We start from the raw sequence: 13,598 nt of genomic DNA on the forward strand, positions 1-13,598 counted from the left end.
AAAAGGAAAGAGAGAAAGATGTCATCATCACAGGCCTAAAGATAAAACCCAGGAGCTATGCGAGTGACGAAGAAACAAAATCGATTGAACAACAGGTCATTGACTACCTGAAGTCGAAGGACATTGTCCTGAACCCTGACAACATCAACTCCTGCCATCTCCTGCCAAAGAAAGATGATAACAGAGCTGTAAAAATAACCTTCACAAATATGAAATTCAAAGGACAACTCCTGAGGCAAGGAAATAAACTCAAAGGAACGAAGGTGTACATCAATGAAAACCTGACGAAACAAAATGCAAGCATTGCATGGAAGGCACGCCAAATAAAAAAAGGAGGGAAAATTGTGAAGACGTGGTCAAAAAACTGCAGGATTTATATTCTGGAAGAAGAGGACGGAAAACCATTTCTCATCAAAACGATGGAAGACTTGGGAAAATACGAAGGATCCACCTAAACAACAACATTACTGATGGTAATCATGGATATGGACCCAGATCTATATAAACACTGGAAACAAAACTCAGACTGTGATTATTTTACGGAGACTGAATTCAATGTGGAAACCAAGAGTAAAAAAGGTCTGTCATTTATTCATTTCAATTGCTAGGTGGTGGGGTGATTAAGGATTACATTAAATTTAAATTCAAAGTGTTTATTGTCATATGTGCAGTTAGAAACACATTTTCTTGTACAATGAAATTACTACCTTGCTTATGAACTAAGATATAATAATGTGTTTATACAAGTTAAATCTAACAGTGGAAAAAACAACACTGCCATTAGAACTAACAACAGCAGTTAGAAACACGCTTATGAACTAAGATATAATACATTAAAATACTACCTTGCTTGTGAACTAGGATATAATAATGTGTTTATACAAGTTGGATCTGACAGTGGAGAATACAACACTGCCAATAGAGCTGACAACAGCTGAATTAGCCTTGATGTAGAGACAAAACAAGCTGCAAACTTGTGTGTCCAAAAGAGACATTCCCGAGTGGTGACATTATGGATGAAAAGGGAAAAAACCTTCCAAACACCTTCGAAAGAGGAACTGTTCTTGAACTGGAGGAATGCTAACAACGTCTGGCAGGGAACAAGGCCAACATGAACAATGATAGGGAGGAGGAGGACAACACAGATTTGCGATGGTAAAACAGGGGACGGGACCCGGATAAGCAAACTGCTTCTCTCGTCTCCTTTTTCGGCATGTACAAAAAAGAAAAAAAAAAAAATGAAAAAAAAAAAGTGAATGTAACCATGTCGGAAATAAACTGAATAAATAAAAAAAAATAAAAAAATAAATCCATCTATTTTGCCACCTGCTCACTCAAAACAATATTATTTTAGCGTAAGTTAGCATTAGCATTAGCTAGCATTAACATTTGCGCAAGTTTGCATTAGCATTAGCATTAACATTAGAATTAGCTAGCAATAGCATAAATTAGCATTAGCCTAGCATTAACATTACCTATCAATAGCATTGGCATTAATATGTTAGCATTAACAGTAACCTAGCATTAGCTGAACAATAGTAATACAGTTTTACTATTGGTTGAAAAAAAGTCCTGGCGGATCCACGTTGGGGGTGGAAAAAAGACATTTAGAAAGAAAGAAAAAAAAAAAAACATGAAAAATGTGGAAAAAGTTGAAATGGGTTGAATGTCTTAGCTGAAAGTGAACAGACAGCTGAAGTTGAACATGTTAAATGTTGATTGGCAGAAATCACTTGAAGAATGGCTGAACAGCTTAAGTTCTAAGTTGAAGGTTTAAAATGTTAAAAATGTGGATGGGAAAATGAAAAGTTAAAAAGTTAAATAGTTTAAAAAGTTGAAAAGTTAAAAAAAAAAATAAAAAAAAAACTAATACATAGCAGAATGTCTAGAAATTATTTGAACATGTTGACACCAAAGTTGTTGGTATTGATTGAAAAATGAAGGAGTAGTAGGAGTATGACAGAAGAAGATGAAGAAGAACTTCCAGAATAACATTTAGGAATAGATTTAGGATAGGAGGCCTCCTGTATCCTCTCTAATTATTGTGATATTTGCAAAACTTCACATGATGCTAACACACAGCACAGCTTTATTGAAGATCACACCGGACAAGCAGGATGAACACTTCAGCCCTGCAGCTGAAAACGGCTTCCAAAAGCCTTGTGTTTAGATTACTGCTGGTCATAGTGGAGGAGGAACCATCACCACTGGTCTAGTTAAAAAGTGATGGAGAAGCCCATTCTTATCAAAGCAGTCAGCATGACGAGCCTACGGCTTACCCAGCATCAGAGCTTGGAACACAAGGAGTTATCAGGCAGCTAAGGAGTGACTAAAATATCCATCAGTGTGTGTGTGTGTGTGTGTCCTACCACGTCAAAGCCGTCTGCACTAATACCAAGTAACACAAAAGGGCCTCCCCAGGCATGTGCAATCAACAACCGTCTTCTTCAGCCTCTGCATGGCATTTAAAGTGGTGCCACAGGCAGAGATGGAGAGTGGAAAAGATACTGTATGGGAACAGAAAGAAAAGGAAACTGAGATAAACCCAAATTGAATAATAAATAAAAAGGACAGAGGGACAGAGAGATCTCGCTCATTTTCAAAGTTGGGCATTTTTTCTGAGCCCATGGGGTTGTCTTTGTGAAATAACTATTTTCTTAAATGTGGAAATCTAGACAGACTGAGTCTGTCAGAGTTTATGTCCTAATGTGAGCTGACTTGCAAAAAGTGGCACCTTACTAGAGCATGAAGATAGGAGTGATACTGAGAACGCACACGCACGCACGAACGCACGCACACTTACCAAGCTAAATTAATAATTTAGAATCTAAGTGAGCGAACGCTAAGAAAAGGTCATGACTAAGAGGCAAACAACATGACTTATGAGTTATTAGGCCAGTTGTAACACTGGTTCTCTACTCTAACTACAGGATGATATCAAACACGCTCTTGTTTGAATATTTAATGAGGTCAATTATAATTATTATAATTATATACAATACGTAACATGTGCACTACAGGGAGGTCATGGCAGCACCTGAGAAACACAACATCACTGGCTAAAATAAGAACACATTACAGACATTTTTCTTTGACCCTCCAAATTTTCTGTTTCAGATTTCAATTTGCAATTCAGAATTATGAACAAATATAGAAAAAAAAGTAAGGAAAAAGAAGTTTTATAAAGAAAGTCTAATAACAGGCTTAACTTCATAAGGTATTACACAAGGTGACTCTGAATTAATTGAAAATACACAGACACACACTCACCCCAGATTGAAAGCAGGAGACGTGAGATCAGGGCAGTGCAAATTAAAAGCACCCTAATTATACGCACTGTCACTCTACGGCTCCGTCTGTAGCTCTGCTGTCAACTCTCTGCTCATTTCCAACACTGGAACATCCATACGCAAACCGATGCATGCAAGAAAATGCTAGCATTAACAGCAGAAGATTTGATATCTAGGAATTTCTCCATTAATCATCCATCCATGGACTCTAACTTTAACAGGGCGATTATGTGAACATGTTTACCTCTGTTTAGGATAGAACAGCCAGTTCCATAAAGCAGCAAAAAGGAGGACCATTTTAAGGCTCCACTAAGCCAGGATAAATACTGGAAAATAAAAGCAAACCAATAACATAATACGACAAATTAAACAAATTAAGAGACACATTGTATGTTGATAATACAAAGAATACGCTTCAAATATTTTAGTTCTAATGCAGTGTTTCACGCAACACAAATACAGCATCTCAACTACGACTAATATTTTTAAGTGATATGATCTGGCTATATATAATCTATTTTTTTTTTCCAATATTTAATACTTTTTACATACAAAACAGTTATTGTCTGTGCAAATTTAGTCCTGAACCAACAGTTACATACAATTAAGCCCCAAAAGTAAGATCTTCCTATATCAACACATGATATTTCTTTTACCACCCTCAGTCTTTATTGAAAAAAGTAAAAAGAAAATGTGGCTTTTCAAAAAAATTCTGAAAAATAACATAAAATATGTAATCATATATTCTAAAACAGTAATAATGAAGTTTTTTGAGCACAGAGAGAGAGAGAGAGAGAAAAGCATTCTTCATGCTTATTTTTTATTTAGGCTTTTTATTGAGTCATTATTTACAATTAGATAAAATAGAAAACACAAAGTGCATTGAAGTTATTGATGAAAATCAGCTTCTTGGTTTTATTTATTATCCAAACATGTTCTAACGCATACACAGCTCTGAGTACATGTCTTTTGCACGCTGGTTTAATTTTAATCCAATCAAGAGATAATTTTTATAACTCAGACCATTTACAGTCGTGATAAAGTTCAGATGTGCACTGACAGCAGAGTTGTGGCACAAATATAACGCCATACATAAAACACACTTACTGCTCCATCAACTCTGCTTAGATCAGATGTATTAAATCCAGCCGCTCTGAGTCAGTCCACGAACACATTGGTACGTTTCCAGACAAGCGCACGGTGACTGCGTTGTTCACGTCATCACATCATTGTTACAGCTTGTTTTACGTGTTCTTTTGTTGTAGTGAACTGCCGTGAAGTGTCTAAACGCGTGTGCGCACACTGTGTTGATGCACTGATGCAAATTCTGCTTGCTTTTAAAATGGAATCCCCCGAAATAATCCCCGTTTATATATATATATATATATATATATATATATATATATATATATATATATATATATATATATATATATAAAAACTGTAATCTGATTACACGTTTTTTAATACACTGTCACAGATTACAGTAACGTGTTTTTTGTATACTGATTACGTAACACTGTTACTTGTAATCAGTTACTCCCCGAGCCTGCTAATACGTAGCAACTGCAAGCAGGAATCGTGTGAACAGGTATCAACTAGTCAGCCTGGACAGAAAGTCCCGCCCACCGCTCTTGCTGTGGGCGGGTCATTACTTTGACATCGCTTGAAGTCTGTGTGCTATAAATGACTTGACTGCTCCAGCGTGTGTTGCTCTGCTCCGGAGTAAAAGTGTCACGTGCTTTTGTTTTGCTTATGTGGTGAAAATATGAGTGTTTATAAGGTTGTGTTCACGGATAAACATGCATGTTTACTTACCAGAATAGTACGTCCAGAAACACCCTTCCACTCACAAAAACTATTCATTCCTCTGATTGTTTGTCAGCACAGCCTCCGTCCACAGTCATGGAGACGAAGGAGGAAGTGAGTTCGTGACCCCAGATTTAAAGGAAGTTTGGAATCATGGGAATAATATTAAATAATCATGAAATATTAACTTAAAAGACTTTTAGCGGTACAAAAATGTTTTTAATATTGACATTTTTTTTTTTAACCCAAACTGCGACACGGTGATGTCATGAACCCGGAACCGGAAGTAACGAGCTCAACACTGCGCTCTTACCGAGGGAGCCGTAATTAGAAAATTAACGTTTTGACCGTTTTGCTACACTTTTTTAGATGTGTTGCAGTTGATCACCGTTCATCTGTTTCGCCATCAAAATGGATAGCGGAAGTCGACTCAACTGTGATCAAGAACAACATACTCTGCAGCATTATGAAGGGGTATATTTTCAGGTACAAAGTAAAATAGCGTGTGCAATTTCCCTGGTTTAATTCTATGAGACATGCACATGATAAATGGGTTGTTTTTTTTACACAAATTTTTATATTGGATGCCAGAAGTCGTCTCTCAACATATGGTGCACTAGCGCCCCCTCACACTCTGCGGTCAAAAGCTGCCGTCCAGAAGTGAAATAAAATTAAAATAAACATTTTCAAATGACCAAATTACTCCAAAATAACAGATACACACACTTGGGGTATTTGGAACCCGTTGACCGAGTTTCAGGTCGAACTCGAACCGCGTCGGGGAGATATTTGCTCCACACGCACACACACACACACACACACACAGACCATCCTTGCTTTTATAGGTAGATTTTCCTCTTCTCATATATACAACTTATTAACTCTTAAAATTTAATTGAGCAAATTAATAACACAATGAGACATTTTAACAGTCCCGTCCTTATGAGCTCACCAGTAGCCCTTTGGTTTAAGTCCTTTTCCCGTGCGATTTGTGTAGTGCACGTTTCTGACGTGCTCTGTTGCGCACAGCCAAAGGCTGGCGTGCTGCTTTTCCTCTCTGTTATTAGGAGGAAATCGCACTGATTACAAGGTTAGCTTAATCAGTGCGATTGCGCTAACCCAGGGGGGTTAGCGCAAGCGCAGGGGGGTTAGGCTCTGAAGCCTCATGTGGCTCTTTGACTCTTTTGCAATGGCTCCCTATAGCTTTAAAAAAAACCTATTGAAATAAAGAGTTGTTATTTTCCAACAGAGGCTATTATTGATTAATGACAAATAAAATCAAGATATAACAATTTGTTATCCTAAAAATAAATCACATTGTGCAATGATTCAGCACCTTCCTACTTCACTTCCTGCAACATCTACAGACCATCAACTTTCCTGCACCTGTGGCTAACCTTAAGTTTTAAATCCCTGGTAAAATAACTAAACCAACAAAAACACTATTCTGGAAGAAAATAGAGATTTTAATTGTGTGGGAACAGATTCATTTAACCACCAATGTGCCTGTTAAATATGCATGTTTTATGTGTGGCAAGAAATGAGAAATTAGCATGTGTTGATCACATGATCATGTGTTATCAAACTTCAAGTTACTTTTTGTGGCCCTTTAAATACATTAACTAAAAATAATCTTCTTTATATAACATTGTGTTCATGTAAACTGAGATGTGTAAGAATTTGAAGATGCAAGATACTGTTTAGTTGTTATTTCTTGATGTTAATTTATTTCATTTTATTTTAATCTGTTTTTAAGTTGCCATTTACATGATTAATATAAATCAAATCATGAAATCAAACATTATTCTATGTCATTTTAACTGTATAGAATTTCATTCACTGTATTGTCTTCATTGACAAGGTATTTTTTCCGGCTCCAGGAGGACTTTAATCCAGGTGAGATGAGGCAAAATGGCTCCATTGAGAGTAAAGGTTGTAGATCCCTGCGCTAACCTCTTGAGGTGTACCGCTGAGAATCATGTGCGCACACAGAGCAGTGTGCACGCGCATGGAGCAGTATGAGCGCGCCGGCATGCGCTTGGAGTGGCACATACACCCAGCATAACGTGCTTAAAGAACTCAGGCGGATCGCCGAAACATTGCTCATGAGTCCCAAAACATGAGTCGAGTCGAGTGTGAAGTTTTTTGAGCATCTCTGCTACTGAGTGAAAAACAAGTGAAACATTGATGACAGATGATGATGACGACGACGACGACGACGACGACGACGACGACGACGAATGCATGAAGATCATTTCTGAAAGCAGGAATTTAAGAAGTTAGTAAAAGCAGGCTTTCCACACGAACAAACATTAATATGACGGGAAAAAGAGAGATTTTAACTGTGGCTCAGACAGACAAATGCGGCCGATCTTCACCCTGCAGTAATCTGATCAATGATCTGATCAATGATCTGATCAATGATCTGATCAAATCAACCTGTTATATTGTTCATCAACGCAGGCCTTTCAAATTAAAAGTGTGCTTTATCATTTTCACGGATTTCAATGACATATACAAGCGTTAGGATAATTCCATGTTCCGTGATTTCTAGACTGCCCAAAAAAACAAATAATGACATCATTGCCCTTCATTCACAGACTACGCGATTTTGGTTGCTTAATGCGCGGTGGGCGTGTCAAGAGCCTGGACCAAAGAATACGCGCAGGAGAGAGACGTAACTGCAGGCGCATACAAAAATGCTTAAGGCCAGACCGGAGAATAGGGCCTTGTATATTTCATAACAGGAAATCATCTGTTAACTTTAACACGTATAACTTGTAAAGTGTTTCCCCTGGGTTATAAAAGTCTCCCTGTTTTTCTTTGCCTTTTAATAATGGAGCTGAGCGCTCTATATCTCTGTGCACTTGTTCTATCAGCAAATGTTCTCATAAGTTTTGAACTTCCAATCAGAGAATGGGAAAATGGTGTTGTTTTTGTGAAAACTGTTTGTTTTGTAATGATAGTTTAGGTTCTTCTGACCTCATACTGATTCTGAAGGCCCTGGTCAGATTGAATCAACCCTGTCAACACATAAGAGCTTAAATCTGATTAGGCAAAAGCTCCATGTAGCCACCTGAAGCAGTGGAGCTAATGATAGAGCTCAAATAGATCATATAGATAATGGTATAAATAAACACATAATTTCACAACTTTCAAAAAGGAAAGATTATGATCGAGGTTTTACCTGTAGATTCGTTTTTTTTCCCAACACAGAATCCCTTGCTGACCAACACCGCCCACCACTGCAAAACGACAAACATGAATAGTTCCTTTTTGAAAAGACACACTGGCCATCAAAAAATATTTGAACCAACTTCCTCAAATCATTTCATAGGATCCTGCATGAGTCAGAATACTCAGCTAAAAAAACACCAAACAATGAAAGCATAATATGTTTGAATAAATATCAGTTGGTTCATTCATCATATCATATCCTGGCTGAACATGTGCTGCCATCATTTCAGAATGATTCATTTACCACTTTGCATAGAGCCTCTCATCAGTTTAGTCCAGAATCAAGTTGAAAAGGCTCAATCTGTAACAGAGCTCAGCAGTTTTAGTAAAATGTGTTTTTCCAGTGAGGAAAAGAGCACTGCTTGTTTTGTTATGTGGAAGCCTGAGTTACAAACTGAAGCTTCAACAGAACTGCTGCTTCATGGTAAAAAAAAAAAACACACATCAATACTTTCCAAACTCTTTGTGTTTGCCCCTAATTTCTTATGGCTTGTTACATTCCAGGCAACACATTGCAGCCTGTAAATGAACAGCTTTGGACAAATTGATTCCAAAAAACCAAGGAATGTTAGAACTGTGTTGCTGTCTGGCAACACAAAGAATGCTTAGTTTGCTTTTCAAAGCACCAGCAGGCGACATTACAATAAACAAGCAAGCAAAATAACGTCCAAACTTTTTATTCTTTGGTCGAAGGCTGCAAGGTCTCAACTATTTTGTCAATTATAGTAGTATTTTTGTGCAATAAGCCTTTATACACTGTGCATGCGCGACCTGGGAGAGGAATATAATAGTCAACAAGCTTGTTCATTCTGTTGATAGTTCCAACCTAACAGCATTTGTAATTTTAGTCCAGAGATCTTTAGTGTTTTAATAGTGTTTATATTATTGATATTACACATATTCTGACTCAAGGGGGTGACCAGGGCATTCCACTGATGCCACTTTCGGCCTGATCGAAGCACTTTTAAAAACCGATGGGAGCAGTTCAGCAGCAGTGTGGAAGCTAGGGCAGTCCCCTCGCTTCCACACAGGTGACCCCTGGTGCACGAAAACACCTAATACTTGGGTCTCCAGCGGGCAGAATTCAGACTTTACCCAGGAATGATGCACATATCTGAGCACCTAAAATCGATGGGAAAAGCCGTATCAAAGCGACAGTCCTCCTCTGCCATTGATGGGATTTACAGTAGTCTCTGAACGACAAGCCCCGACTTCCAGGGTCTCCAGCGGGCGCAATTTGTACTCTACCTGGAAACGACAAACATATTTAAACTCGGGGGAACCATGGTTTCTGCTGATCTGAGCACTTTTGTAAAACGAATGGGAGAAGCAGTATCAAAGCGACAAACCTCCGTTGGTTCGACACGCCTTCTCCCAAGCTTTTAATGTATTTTCTGTTTACCTTTATTGTTGTTAGTTTGTTTTTTGACTTGTGTTTTAACAACTGTAAAGTGTCTTTGAGTTTTTGAAAAGCACCTATAAATAAAATGTATTATTGTTATTGATGGGACAAGCAAGATATCCGAGTGTGAAAAAGACAGTGAGTTCTCACTTTGAAAAGGTAAATTGACAAGGTAAACCATTCACTAACCAGGTCCATGATTATTTTTAGGTGAGGCAAATTTATTTGCATAGTTCATTTCATACACAAGTCAACTCAATGAGCTTTACAGCTTAAAAATCAATACGAACATTAAAATTAGCAGCAAAAACATTTAAAATCAGCAGAAAAAAACATTTTAAATCATTAGTAACATTTAAAATCATCAACAAACACATTACATCAACAACATGACCAAAAATCTAACTCTCAATCATATGCAGTAGAGAAAAAAAGTGCCTTTAACTTTGATTTAAAAATGTTCACAATGGATGCTGACTTCAGCTCTGCTGGCAGTTTGTTCCACTTCTTTGCAGCATAACAACTAAAAGTAGAAGCTCTGGGCTCAAGATGGACAGGACAATGAATGAAACCGCACTGATCAGCTCATTGGTCACTCTTTGAAAAGACAGGAAAAACATGAAGTTTCAGCTTGTGTGCAGCATTAGCTTTAGCAGCTAACTCACCTTATCTACCTTGGAGAACAATACCACGTTTGCACAAAAAAATATTTCAAAGAAACCAATGCTCCAACGGGAAAAATAATCTAAATCTCTGTCAGACTCACTGCTTACACTGTGAGAAATGGCGAGTTTATCTCTCTTGAACTTTGACCTCAAGCGCAAGAACTGAATGAGAACAAGATTTCCGATTGTGTGAAAAGGCTTATTTAAACCATAACAGTAAACTGAAATACTTATTATTTTAAAATGTGATTTTAATACATTTAAGACTTTGCTTGTAAATGCTAATGAGATAAAGGCAACAAACTGCAAAAAAAAGAGTTAATTTCATAGTTCATAGGCTCATGAAAGCCATTCTTTCCGTATGTGTCCAATTGCAAATGAAAACAAAAAATATTTGCTTTCTAAGCCCAAAATATCCAGGAGCAATTACAGATACTGTACATCCTGGAAAGGAATTCAAATACAACTATATGTTACACAGCAATGAGTAAAAAGCATTCACTGCTGTCCCACAACGTGTTACTTTAACAACACTGCTTCCACTCTGAAGAGCCAAGAAATCGTGGCTCAGATTTGAAGTGAAGCGTGACGCCGGCTCTGTTTCCCTCTGCTGGGACACAGAGAAAGCAGGGAAAGCCTGACTTAGAGGTCTGTGCAGAACTCCCTGTGTGTGCAGAGCCTGGCAGATGAAGACTTTATCGGTGTGGAGTGGAAGTAAAGAGGGATATGACAGAGAGAGGCAGCAGGTCTCTGCTCGACTCATCCTTGCTGTCCCAGAAGCCCTTCTGCTCTCCAGCTAAGACTCTGGTCTCCGCAAGTCTTCCTTATCAATATTTCTCAGTGGTGAGGAAGAAAATAGCAGAGGTATGCAGTTGAAATGTCACTCCTATGCTTGCTAATAAATGAATCATGCACAAGAATTGTCTTAAATGATTTAGAGCTGCTTTGAAAAGCAGCATAATGTATACGCCTTGCACGGTGGATTGCTTATGGCTTGACGGAGCCTGCTGTGTTTGGATGTGAAGCGTTGAAGTAAGCTGAAGATTTGGAAAGCTCAGCATTCTGCATTTTCAACCCCATTCCACTGCTTCATTCATAGTTAATAAGATATTAGAGGCGTGCTAATTGTTTTGGACTAAGAGATGATGGGCTAATGAAATAATGATAAAGGAATGAATAAAAAAGCAGAAGGAAGCGGGCAGAGCAGTGCAGAGAAAGACTGCAGTTTCACTGGTAGTGAAGGAGCAAAATGGAAATAACAAAGATGCAAAGTAAATAGATATGGTTTACCTCTGGAGAAGGACCTCTAGTCCATTCAGCAACTACTGATACAAAAGTGACATCAAGTAGAATACGAAAGTGAATTTCCTCCTCATACGGGGCTCTATTCTCCCATGTGCGTAACTTGTAAGTCATATAAACAACTTATTCAACTCAAAGCACATAAGTACATTTATCAGGTAAAAGTACATTTTAAACTACTTTTTTTTTTACTAAATCAATGCAGGTAAGTCATTAACCAAACAGAAAACTAGGTCTACTTTTATAACCTGAAATCATTTTCCTCATTTTTATATCAATTATAGGTATTACAATTTCTATTTTATTTTAACAATTTCTCAACAGAAATACTTTTATATTATTTTCATACATAAATTAAATATTTTCACTCTGAATTTTAATAAAGAGAAATTTACTATATTTTAATTACCAACTTATTTTAGGTCATAAATACATTCAAGTTTTTAAGTAAATTTTAAACTCTTTTCCTCCTCTCATATATACAACTTATTAACTATACAATGATGAGTTCCCATTTTAACAGTCCAGTCCACATGAGCTCACCAGTAGCCCTCTTGGTTTCAGCCCTTTTCCCATGCGTTTTGTGCACTGCACGTTTCTGATGTTCTCAGAAACGTGCACTGAGGTCACATTATGGGGTCGTGTACTATAACCCTGAAGTGGAACTTGTCTTTGAAAACAAGGCGTTTCCTTTTAAATTGAATCCAAAATCATTTGTATTTTGTTCCATATTTAAATTTTTGGTGGGCTTTTATTTTGACACTACACATCAGAATGTCTTGCTACTTATTCAGTCACACTATGGGCTCATGTACTATAACCCAGAAGTGGAATCATTATTTGACAACAGGGTGTTACCTTTTCAATTGAATCCAAAATCACATTTAATTAGTCCCATATTTGACACTTTGACATGCTTTTATTTTGAAACTACACATCAGAATGTCTGGAAACTAATTGGGTCACACCATGGGGTCGTGCACTATAACCCTGAAGTGGAATTATTCTTTGATAACAGGGCTTTTCCTTTTAAACTGAATCCAAAATCATTTGTATTATCTCCCATATTTGACACTTTGACAGGCTTTTAATTTGAAACTACATACCGGAATGACTTGCAACTTCTTTGGTGGCAATATGAGGTGGTGTACGTCTTAAGTGAAATAAGTGAGTGGAAATAGGAGCTTTTGACTCCTATAACATGTCATCCAAAAAGTCCACCAGTGTCTCCAGTAAAGTCTTTAAAATTAGCTCTTCTTAATGTTAGATCTCTTGTTAACAAGTCACTAATAATTAATGATTTTATTTTGACACATCACTTGGACTTTTTATTTCTTAATGAAACATGGTTGAATGATGGTATCAGTAATACTATTCTCAATGAAAGTGCACCACAAGACTTTATTTATTTAAATAAGTGTCGTACTTGCAGGAAAGGTGGTGGAGTTGCTGCCATTTTTAAATCAATATTTCAGTGCAAAGAAATAACATTTGGTGATTTTATCTCCTTTGAATATATGTCATTCTTACTGAAGGGTGATTCAAGAGTTCTGTTTTTAGTCGTTTATAGACCCCCAAAATATTCTGGAGAATTCATGGATGAGTTTGCTGAACTGCTGTCAGTTGTATGCACTGAATACAACTTTTTAATAATAACAGGTGACTTAAATATTCATGTAGACAATAACATGGACAATACTGCCAAAGAACTGTATGCTTTAATGGATACTTTTGGTCTTACACAACATGTGACTGGTCCGACACACACTCAAGGTCACACTTTGGATCTGGTTATCTCTAAAGGTGTTGATATCTCTGCTGTTGATGTAAGAGACTTAGCTCTATCTGATCATTTCTGTGTCTTTTTTGACCTAGAGACTGTAACATCTGTTC

The sequence above is a fragment of the Gouania willdenowi genome, chromosome 1, assembly GCF_900634775.1.
Source record: "Gouania willdenowi chromosome 1, fGouWil2.1, whole genome shotgun sequence".
NCBI lineage: Eukaryota > Metazoa > Chordata > Actinopteri > Blenniiformes > Gobiesocidae > Gouania > Gouania willdenowi.